We start from the raw sequence: 12,700 nt of genomic DNA, 5'->3' as shown, positions 1-12,700 counted from the left end.
TATGTCGAACTTCATGATTTTGCAAAACAAGCACACTGAAAAACATTTGCAGAGTTTTTGGTCTAATTGGCCACAACCAGGGATATTCCGACAACCTATTTCCTCCAGTTAGGAAAACTCTTTTCAACCCGTTATAAAATCCGCCTTGCGACATACCCGACTTCATGATTTTGCAAATGAGATGGCCTACTTTCGTGTTGTTGGACACGCGACAAAAATTGGTTTCACAACGGACCGAGAATAGTTTTCTTTCAAGGACGAACCAAATTGAGGTAAAAACTCGGGTTAGGTGCAATCCGAACAAATTACCTTCAAATATAGTAATACATTAAGTATGGATTTTGTTTTAGTGTTTCGGATTCTTCTCGTCAGTAACTAGCACCAACTGGGTGTCTAGTTAGACGATGTATCTAAACTAGTATCTAGTTACTGACGAGGAAAATCCGAAACACTAAAACAAAAACCATACTTAATGTAAGGTGTTGTGTCCTTATGCACAAAAAATTTGGCATTGTCCAAAAATTTTCCCATTTGAAAATTTGCATAGTAATACATGCTTGATTTGAAATATCATGACGTTTCACATGTCGCAAGGCGGGTTTTATAACCGGTCGAAAAGTGTCCTCTTCTCCGATGGAACCAAGATCCTGGAATACTCCAGGGTGTGGTCAATTCAACAAAAACTCAAAATATCCACTTTTTGCATTTTTTACAAAACTATGAACTTTGTCACGTCGCAAGACAGGATCGAAAAGTGTCTTCTTTGCCGGAGAAACCAGGTTTCTGGAATACCGGAAATGTAGCCAATTAGACCAAAAGCCCTCAGAATATCCTTTAGTGTACTTGTTTTGCATAAGCATGAAGTTTGACGTGCCGAAAGACTGGTTTTACAACTAGTTAAAAAAAAGTCCTCTTTGCCGGAGGGACCAGGTTTCCGGAATACCCTGGAGTGTGGCCAATTAGACCAAAAACCTTCAAAATGTCCATTAGTGTACTTACTTCGCAAAGTCATGAAGTTTGACATGCTACAAGATGGGTTTTATAATCAGTCGAAAAGTATTCCCTTTGCTGAAGGAACCAGGATCCCGGAATACCTAGGGTTATGGCCAATTCACCCAAAAACTCTCAAAATGACCTCCAGTCTACTTACTTTGTCAAATCATGAAATTTGACATGTAGCAAGACGGGTTTTATAAACGGTCGGAAAGTGTCCTCTTTGCCGGAGGAACCAGGTATCCGGAATATCACAGGGCATGGCAAATTTGACCCAAAACTCTTCAGAATGTTGGCCGAAGCATTTGTTTTACAAAGTTTTATGCGTCGCAAAACGGGTTTGAAAACCGCTATGAAAGTTTTTCGCTTTTCGGAAAGGGAGGTAACCCCAGTACTCCCAACAATATACCCGGAACTACGGTCAGTACCGGGAAGATGGCCTCGATTCCTAAAACTGGTCAAATTTTGCAATCGTTTTCGAAAAACCGCATCAAATTTGGTCGGATCGCGGCTGAGAACCATTATTTTGACATTGTATAATTTCAATGAAATGGGGGTTGGGGACGCACAGTGGGGCAAAACAATGCTTTCGGCGCTCAAAACCTCTAGCGCCCTGGGTACATCCTAGAGGATTATTGTCTTCAGCAAAGTACCTTGAGTGGAAATAGGCAATATTTTGACAACTTGTTTTGACATTTTTAGCATATGTACCAAAAACATTTACACTCTATAACCTATGTAGATGGCGCTATATGATATTTAAATAAAATACACAAAAAATCTTTTTTGAAAAATCTCTGGAAGACAATGTTTTGTTCCTATATCTTAAAAAATATACAATTATAAAAGAGTTTCAATGAGTGGTAAATGTTATCATGACATTTAAAAAGTGTTTTCATCTTAAATATTGAAAAAAACGTTCCACAAAATTTTTGATATCCCACGAAGCGGCAGCTGAAATTTTATTTGTGACTAGTAAAGACCTTCAACTTTATAATCACGAAGAGAAAAAAGTGGGGCAAGGTGGGGCTTGTTATCCACAGACCTGTGGGTTAGGTGAAAATGAGGTATTTCTACGATAAGTAGCCAGTTTTCAAATTCCGCAATCACTGTTCAATGGGCGGCGACAGCTGAAATTTTGTGTGTGGCTTATTGAAACCCTAATCTCTGTAGGTGTTAAGAGCTAGTTTGAAATAAACTGTAAGATAAATAACAATAATAAGAACAAGTTCATATAATCTAAACCGAGTTACTGATTTATTGACATTAGAAGGAACGTGTAAATGTGTGTATGTAAAACTCATTTTATAAGATTTTCTAACGAGAGTGTACGGAACAATTTCTGTCAGTTTGTCATAAATTGTCCGTTGCACTGATTTGGTTTATCGTGCGCATTGGTGAAATTGTCAAATGTACGAAATGTTCCGCACAAACATAAAAACCATTTTTGAAATGCTTAACGAGCATATCATCAAATCTTGGAGTGAAAGGTTTTAAGATGTATCAAAGCAAATTGAGAAAAAGGTGAATCTTGAAGGTGATGCAGAAGAAAAAAAAGTGAGAAAATCTGTTGTAAGAAAGTTTTCGGAAATTCAGCGGAATTAATTCCAATCGAAACATTTATTGCAAATAAGCACTGCTTTATTACTAAACTACAATTTGGAAAATTGCAGAATGGACTAGACACAGCAAGTAAAACTACTTTATAAATTTATTCTCAGTCTAAAATATTATATTTCAATTCAAAAATAAGAAAATATTTACATGTAGAACTAGAAACTATTTCACGTGAATTACATTTATTCCTTATTTCATATATCTACCGAAAAAAGCCCCATCTTGTCTCACTTTTTTCTCTTCGTAGTTATAAAGTTAATGGTCTCTACTAGTCTCAAACAAAATTTCAGCTGCAGCCATCTGCCGCTTCGTGGGCTATTACAATCTTTGTGGAAATTTTTTTTTTTTTAAATTTAACCGCTTCATGCCCATGTTGTTTGTGGACAACAACGTTTTTAAACACCTATAACTTTCGATTGAAGCAAGATTCGCTCATAAAAATAAGTAAGGCTAATAAATGTACCTATTGACTTTCATATGAGTACTAACAGTCACAAGGATCAGCTCTACAGCTGAAGTTATAGCAATTAGTCTGATTGGATTCCGATGGAGCAGTGCTGCCAGGGACAGTTTACGTTGACGACGGAAAATAAATTTTCATATATCTTCGTTATGTTGCAATATTATTGAAAATTGATAAAACTTATTAATTCAGACTGCCTTTGGCTACGTTTTCCACGCAAGATGACTATTGTAAATATTCTAGAATTGTATTGAGCATAGGAAAGTAAAAATTGAGCCGCTTCTAGCACTGCCAGAGTAGCACCTCTCTTTATCAAAAAAGGCTTTTCGTGTTTCTTGACCCCACTGTTTCCAAGGAAAAATAGTTTTGAAACCCTACATGCAGTTGAAAAAAGTTGGGCATGAAAGGGTTGAGATGAAAAAAACTTTTAAATGTCATGGCATCATTTATCACTCATTGAAACTTTTTTTTATTTTTGTATATTTTTTAAGATTTAGAATAGAAAATGTTCTTCCAGGAAAAAATTAAAATTTACTTTTTCGAATGTTTTTTTTTTCAAAAGTCATGTAGCGCCATCTACATAGGTTATAGAGCATAAGTGTCTTTGGTACATATGCTAAAAATACCAAGACAAATAACTTTGCTGAAGAAAGTTTTTTGAGGGAATACCTCTGTCAAAAAATAGAACAGTTCTGGATCAGTTTCTACTTATCTAGATGAAAACCAAAGTTGTCAAAATATTGCTCATTTCCATCCAAGATACTTTGCTGAAGACACTAATTCTCCAGGATACATACCCAGGGCGCTAGAGGTTTTGAGCGTCGAAATCAGAATTTTGCCCCAGTTTGGAACGTAATAGTTAATGAATATAAGTTTTGTCGATGCAATTTGGTTTGGAATGATTTTTAGTTTGAAACGAATATAAACTTGAAACTATTTTAAAACTTCTCAAAAAGTAGACCCCGGACCCCCATGAACTTTCCCCTGGATCTAGTATTTTCTCTTGAAAATTTGGGTTGAAATAGTTTAGAGTATATTGTTTATACTGTACTTTTTTTTGCTTTCTGTTTGTCGAAAATTGTTGCCGACAGATTGAAATCTGCGTGTGTTACAGCAAATACGCGCAGAGAATGTTTAAACGCGCGGTTTTCGTTTACACCGATTGCTAAATCGCAAGATATACTAATACTAACATGATAGAAATAACAAAACGCAGAAAAAACCGAAGTATGAAAAGCCTAATGCGGTATCATTTGAAATGTGTAAAAATTGATTGTTAACTAAAAATTCTAACAATAAGCGAATATAAAAGATGTTGATTTTTTGCTTACTACACCAGACGCTCCCCTAAGAAGTTCATCTGAAAATCTATCGATTTTGAGAGAATTTTATTTAACCTGCTAGCTTCGTTCGGACTAGAGACATTAGTGCAAAGGTTTTGCCAGCCAGCCCGCTTAACAGATCTAAGACATTTCTTATGTGCATTACGAGCTGATCTGAAAGCTCTGGGGTAGTCACGCTGACACCGGTTCCAAATTTGTCTCATATCCTTCTTCATTCTTTCAACCTCAGCTCTCCACCAAGGGATTCCCCTAATCGATTTAACAGTACTAAGTGGACAAGCTTCTTCGTGGGATGCTACTATGAATAAGTTTGTCGTATCCTCGACGTCATCCAGACGTTTATTATTACTGTTATAATGTTGTTACTGCTATAATCCGGAGAAAAGCATAAAAAATCAGGGTTGTTTCTAATATTTCTAATAACACAGTAAAAACACGAAATCCAACTAACTGTTTACAGCCTGATGTATTATGGAATCATAAATTGTACAGGTGGTAATCCAATTTGACACAGTTTGTTAGAACAACTTCCGTGCGCATTAAAACGACTATCGCCAGTCAGTTTACAGCAAAAAAAAAAAAAACAAAAAACAAACAAGCTTCGCAACAAGAAAACATAGTCATTAAAAGTAATTCTAGTACGCTGTTATTCGCGCATGTTTTCGTCTAACACAATGTTCCTAGAATCGCTCCCGTAAAAACGCAATAATTCAAGCTGTCCAACCGAGTCAGCAAATTCCGTCCAAAACCTACTAAAACCAGACCCGAACAGATCGCCCCACTGACGCGTCTAGCTGCCAAAGCTCCTCTCACCTCTAAACAACCCTAGCATCGAAAGGAGCAGCGCAGAAGGTAAAAAAGACCGCTCGTGTGAGGAAACATGAAAGACTTGCGAATCAAAGCGGCCGCCCGGCAGTCGCACGCCTGCGGCCAGCAGCCAGCAACAACGGCAGGGTGATTATATTCGGGGTGCTTACTTTTTATTGTGTTTTCAATTTGTCCATTCGGTTGTTAAACGGCGGTAATTCCTAGCTCGGATAGGAGCTACGCGTCTTGGTTCCGTTTGGACCCGGACCGGTTGATTGCCCGTTTTGCCATGAGTGACATGGTCGTAAATTGAATTATCAGAAGCGCAAATCGCACAGAGCGTGATTGATGGTTGATTGGGACAAAGTTTTCAAAATGTTTTAACTTTTTAATGAGTAAAGGCAGTGTGCGTTGTAGCTGATCCAAATGGTGAGCTAAATCCAGTTCAAATGAAGGAAACTGCTTTCATTTCTACCAAAGCAGGGTACAGATTTTGCTATTACCGGTACCTGAGCTGTACCTACGCAATTTGCAACTCCAACCCGGAGGGAAAGCTAATGGAGTAAAACGACACTCGTTCAACCCCCCGTAGCTTGGTTCCATTTATTGTCGGTACCAACCAATGAATGCGGGCCGCCACATATCAGCGCTGTTGCGATTTAATTACAGTAGAATTAAGTGAGGAAATTAAGATAATAAAGTTAAAATGATACAACATGGAATGAGAATCCAGATCAGGCATTTGGAGTAAGCTATCGTTGTGTCAGCAAGAAAAGTTTAACGTCGTTGGAAGTCGCTTTCAAGAGATACTTAAATAACGAGTGTCGAAGGCAGTAAAATTTATGATGTTGTATTTTTATTACTTATATTTAATAACTGGGATGTATGTCGATAAATTTAGAAATTAATTCCGTAGATAACATTTAAACATATTAACCCAATCACCACTGTGAATTAAGGGGTACACATCTAACTTGATAAAGTTGAATTTTCAAGTGTTTCAAGTTCGACTCATCAATAGTTTAGTAAGTAATGTAAGGGTTTCCCGACATATACATGCATGCAATATAATGCATACATAATGTCATTGTAATGTATTGTGTTTAAGGGGAGGTTCTTATTCAAATGACCAAAAAATAAGCAAAATTTTGATTTTTTTGGGTCAAGGAAAAACATAGAAGGAAACAGTTTTAAGATTCAAAAATCTTCTATGCTTGTCTTCATTTAAAATTTTTATTCAAGACGAAAAAACAAAATGGCACCCATGGTGACGGTCTGTCTAAAGATGGGCGCACGTGGAATTCGAAAACTTCGTATAGCTTGCTGCCTCAGAATCGATCTGAAACACAAAACAAGGCTTCAAATTTGATGATTGGTGTGATCTCAAAATTTGATATCACTTTTTTTATAGGATTTTCGGCTTTTGCGGTCTGATTTATCAGAACGGGTGATTTATACTGCCCGACGTTTCGGCCACTGATATCACTTTTGCCGGCCATTTTCCTCTTTAAGGCTTTACTAAAAGTAGTGAATACAAAGAAATTTTAGATTCTATAGGTCATTCCACCAATGAAAAAGGTTTTCTTTAAAGCGATCAAAAGATAAAGTCTTTTAATTGAACCGTTTTCGAATATGATTGTACGCACTTTCGAAAAATCATGTTTTGAGATAAACGCGCTTAAAGTTTTGACAACACTTTCCATGAATTATTCGTGGTAGAATGTCAAAATTTTGAAACAATTACATGAAATTTTGAGTTTTGGATGAGTTTTGATCTGAAATCAGTTATTCGAAATTCAAAATGGCCGACCCAATATGGCGGACGCCAATTAAAAAATAAGTCGCATTTCTGCCAAAATCGAGACAAAAGGTCTTGCGATTTACAAACACGGATTTCGAGTTAATATCAAAAGTCAAAAAAATAAAGTGGCGATTCCAATATGGCGGACCAAAATGTGGCTTTAACAATTTTGACCAAAATTTTTCGTTTTTCTCCGTTCTCTGTGGTTCTTTGATAACTCACGATTACTCTGCGATGCCTCTACAGATCGAGCTGTGAAATACGTTCCCGAGACCTGAAAAGGTTTCTACCTGAAGCGCGCGTCTCAAGCCGAGAACGTCTCGTGGCGCCTAGGACGCCGCTTCGAACAATGGTTTGTAGAAATTTTCACAATGCGCGGTTCGAAAAACTCGTTTTACACAATATAATAGACACTTATACCTTTCAAAAGTTGCAAGAAAAAAAATTAAATTTATAGAAATGTTGAATCTTTCTTTAAATTAACTAGATTTATGCACCTGGTCTAATAATCAAGTTAAGGATCTAAAACTTTATTGAATGATTGAAAATTTCCGGTTTCTACGCAAAATTGCACTAATATGCAAGCAAATAAGATGAAGATACGGGCGTAAACGACAATGAGAGAGACGTGGATGATCCCGAAGATGTAGTTGTCAAGTAAACAACACCTATTTCCCGCCTCGAAAAATAATCTCCGTTCGCAATAGCAATTCGCGCACACGAGATTCCACAGAATCTTAATACAAGTAATAGTGATTTTGATTATTTTCATCTTGTAAATATATAAAAGACCCACGGCTCCTATAAACTATCAATGCGTGTCAAATAAACGAATATAAAAAAAGATACTAGTACAGTGAAGATTCTGTTCGGATAGCCACTGATTTTGCCAGCGTAGTGAGTTCTACATATTGAAGTTCTTAACCCTTTATAAGGCCCAGAGTTTGGGGCAGAAACATAGTTCTTTCACTTTCACTATATAAAGACAAATCGAGTTTAATCAGAAATTCAGAAAGAAGTTAAGGTGGGTTAATGGTTATTGCCTGATTAACAGTACATAACCCCTGGATTCTGAGGATAAGTTGAAAATTGAGACCACAGATTACGGGCGTTCATTTATTCATCTTATTTTTTTCTTTGCAATTTTTACCACTCATAAACCAAATTCTCGGATTGAAAATAGTTGTTTTAGTTGTTTTTACAAATTTGCATCACGAACTTATAGGGTCTAGAGTATTTTTTTTCAAAATTGACCCAATTTTATTGTCCAAAAGGAAATCGCCGTATTTACTTCAAAAAACTCTTCACCAATCTGACACTTTTCACTGCATCTGAATAAAAAATAGTAAGAAGAATTGCCAGACTCCTAACAAATAGATTTCATAAGATTGGAACACTTCTCACTTCATATTCCTGCATTATAAACGAAACGAAAAAGTATAAAGGGTTAAAGTGTTTATTTTTTAAATTGTTGTCGAAGTAAGTCACACGTGGTCTGTGTTAAGCCCCTTTGATCATTTTTAGATATTTGCTTTAAAATGTATTCGAATACAATGTAGTCCTAGAAACCAGTCTTCCCAAATGAACATCGAACACCATGTTCGCTCTAGTTCTGTGCTCATCTTATACCCACATTTCGTGTGCAAACTCGAACGCGCTAATGCGTACCAAAACACGTGCACGTGTTCGTCTACACATCCGGACCCCATGTACGTACGCGGTGTTCGTACACACAGGATCTTGACACTGGTTTTCTCTTTCTCTCATTCATCATCACTAGCGTTGACGCATTCTGTTTTGTGCATGCCTTTCTTGTGTACGGACACGGTGTTTAAACCTAAGTTTGCACATCGTTCGCTTGAGTTCGGTGTTCGATGCAAACCTGTACACAAAGACTAAGCATGTTTGAGGTTGAACGCGTGCACGAAATTTTGTACGCGGGTGCAAACTTGTTGAAGTTCATGGGAAGACTGCTAGAAACATACACACACATAAATTCATTTTCCAGAATTCAAATAGTAATCGAAAGCAAATTAATGTCCCTAAACTTTCTCTGTTAATGGAAACATTTCGAAAATAAATTTTAGCATGAAAAATGCCAGAAAAAATTATAACGCTCAGTTGGGTTTGGCCTAACGCATGCCACTTGGAAGGGACTGCTTGGGGTTTTGTAGGGTAATACACTGGAATCTCCACTTACGAACAAAACCGGAGGCTCGGAAATCGATTTGTTCGTAAAAAAGCTCGCTTCACCTTCTTACTACAATACGTTTCGTCCAAGCATTTCACAAAATTTAATGATTATAGCGTTTATTTTTGGTACGATCTTGGCAAGTAGATGATGGAAATTGAAAAAATGTCTGGCCATTTTTGACATCCAAGATGGCGACTTTCAGTTGCGCAATAGTCTCGATAACCGTTACAATATTGGTATTTTTGGATATTGGGTATTTTTGGCTTGACGAGTAGATGATGAATATGGATATTTGGAGCCATTTCGAAGTTCAAGATGCGCCTTCCGGTTGAGCAATATTCTCGATAATGCTAACAACGTGGAACGTACTTGACGAATGTATGATGTAAACTGCTGTTTGCTTCTATTCAAAAATCCACGATGGCGATTTTAGGTTGAGCGAAATTTTCTATAACGCTAACCTTAAGAGTATGAGCTTGATGAGTATATGACGGAAATCGATGAGTGACGTCTTTTTAAAAACCAAGATAGCAACATTTGGTTGAGCAAATTTTTTTATTATCATATCGTTACTCAATCTTTCTTAACACATCTATTACATAGTTATCCCATTGAGAAAATACCCATATCGTTGAGGATATAGATAACTTATCTAAACCGATCGTCGCCATCTTGTATTTCAAAATGGCGTCCTACATCGATTTCTGTTATCTAATCGTCAATTCCATTCCGATAATACCCATATTGTTGAGGTTGTAGAGAATTTCTCCAAACCGGAAGTCGCCATTTTGGTTTTCAGAATGGTTTCAGACTTCGACTTTCGTCATCTACTCGTCAACCCCATTTCGAAAATAGCCACATTGTTGAGGTTATGGAGAACTTACACTATCAGTTAAAAGTTGAAGTTCACATGATTTTTTTGATTTTTACACAATTGAGTGGGTTTCTCAGTAGACTTTGTCGAGCACGTGCGTTTTCACTATATCATGTTTGCTACACGCTACTGGTCAGAGTGTAGGAGGGGGTTTGACGCCTTTGGTTGACGCGTATATCACAACCAAACTTATTATGACAGGTTGTATTCTTTCGATGCGTCGAGTACATAACAGCGCTGCAAGAGCTTACTCCAAAAATTATATCACAAATTGCTTTTTTACATTTTTCTTTATTAAAAGGTAAGTAGAAAGATTTTTATATTGAACTATTGCAACTGTCAAAAAAAAATCTTTTCGGAGCATTACGTAAAAAAGAGTTCGTAGATGGAAGGCTTCAGTGTAAGAGATTTCAGCAATTTTATTTCGAGCAAATTCTCATTAGCTTAAACACCACACAGCTCCCTAGACAGGCTATGAATATGGCCCATTTCAAATTGCATAACCATCAAAATACCAGGGAATGTTCTCAACAATCCATAAATGCACCAAAATAGGGTTTCTGCATAGGATCTACCGGACCATGGTTTTTTCATGGGTTGATGTCATTACAAACACTATCAAAATACCATATAGTGGGGGTGAACCATCACCATGAGTATGTTGGTATGATGGGCTTTTCGTTTGCCTCGTTTGCTCTTTAATTGGAGATGAAATATACGTTGAATATTTTCAAGCTAATTAAATTTAGTCTAAAGCTAGTGTTTAACACAATTATAAGCTGGTTTGCACTACCATAAAAAATTGGCAGGTTTTTGGAAAGTATGGAGATCAACAATCCTCAGACCTTTTGAGTAGTTTGTAAAACTTCTTAAAAACTGATGAATTACAGCGCTTAAATTACTAAAATTTAAAATCCCAGAAATTGCAATGGATTAGTGTATGAAATTTTGTAGTTCACAGTATTAAATTCAAAGTTACTTGTGGAATAAATGAACTTTCTGTATTTCTACGTATATTTGAAATCATCTAAGAGAATAAAAAATCTAGTACTTTCGGAAATATTAGCATGTATCAATTGCAATCCATACTGAAATAAGCCGCCATCTTGAATTTCACAATTACGTCAATCATCAATTTCCGTAATCTACTGACCACCTTCTTTCAAATGACACCCATTTTGCTGATGCTTTTGAGGGATTCCATGAGAAACCGGCCGACCGCAAAATATGACCATCGTCGATTCGAACGAAACTTTGCAGGTGTGTTCGCTGTATGAATCTCCATGATATTCTCTGGCAGTTGGAATATTTTGTTACAAGACTAATATTTCAAAAGGGCGTAAACGTTTCTACGTGCATGAATTTCAATTTTTTTTTGTTCGATTGCTGTATTTTATACAGCAAAACTATCTGAGAACAAGTTACAGGGAATGAATACTTCTATCCGAAAAAATATACACTGAACAAAATGTTGTGTCATTTTTCAAAAAAAACAAAAATTGAAGTTAAAAATTCAAATTGCGAAAAAACCCATTTTTTTAATTTTTTTATATTTTGGAAATAAAAACCTAAAGAGAAAAGAAACATTTTGATTGTGATTGCATGGTGGAGAAAAAATCGGTAAAAAAGTTTTTCTAACAATAACTTCGTACATGTTTTTAAATTTCGTACCAATTGACATACAAAATTGTAATTTTATTACAGAGTATAATTCTAAGCATCATTTAAAATCAAAATGCGTTTAACAAAAATCTTCCAAAATGCGATAGTTTTCGAGATATTTGGAATTTTGCTCCATCAAAAACAATTAATTCGTGTATTTATGCTCTTTTTAAAAGTTATTCGCGTTACCCCATCAAAAAATGTCAAAAATTTAATGTTTATCGTTTTAAAGACGTAAAAGCAACCTTTTTAGTGTATTTGGTTCATGGAGAAGCTTTCAATAAAAAAGTTTTCCTAACAACAACTTTTGACATTTTTTTTATAATTCTTACTATTTGCAGTCAAAAATACAATTTTCTTTTTGAATATGATTCTAAACGCCATTTAAAATCGAAATGCTCTTAACAAAAAAATTCTAAAATGTAGTAGTTCTCGAGATATTTTAACTTTTGTATTTAACAACACAATTATTTTGTTTTATTACGACCTTTTCATAAGTTAGTCGCGTTTCTCCATCAACAATAATAGATTTTTCCAAAGGCCCATAAAATTTCCTGTAACTTTCTCTTTGACATCAAGGCGATATTGTGAAACATTTGGAAGTTACATGAAAACAACCAAAATATGGTTCAACTATATAGTTTAATCATCAGACCCTATGGTTGAAATATATTTTGGATGCTTTCATGTATCTTTCAAATGGTTTACAATATCGATTTGATGTCAAAGGGAAAGTTGCAGGAATGTTTACGGGCCTTTTGAAAAACCTATTATTGTTGATGGAGAAACGCGAATAACTCATGAAAAGGTCGTAATAAAACAAAATAATTGTGCTGTTAAAACAAAAGTTAAAATATCTCGAGAACTACTACATTTCAGAAAATTTTTGTTAAGAGCATTTCGATTTTAAATGGTGTTTGGAATCATATTCAAAAAGAAAATTGTA

At 35.8% G+C, this 12,700-nt stretch overlaps 1 protein-coding gene across 1 annotated transcript in view; it reads right to left on the bottom strand.

Moving 5' to 3' along the window:
* Window positions 1-12,700, bottom strand: part of LOC131680735 (netrin receptor unc-5-like) — a 1,096,742-nt gene that overhangs the window by 273,241 nt on the left and 810,801 nt on the right. The window lies entirely within an intron of this gene.

This window comes from Topomyia yanbarensis, chromosome 2, assembly GCF_030247195.1.
Source record: "Topomyia yanbarensis strain Yona2022 chromosome 2, ASM3024719v1, whole genome shotgun sequence".
Lineage (NCBI taxonomy): Eukaryota > Metazoa > Arthropoda > Insecta > Diptera > Culicidae > Topomyia > Topomyia yanbarensis.
The sequence above is the reverse complement of the archived record's forward strand: the minus strand, read 5'-3'. Positions and strand labels throughout refer to the sequence as shown.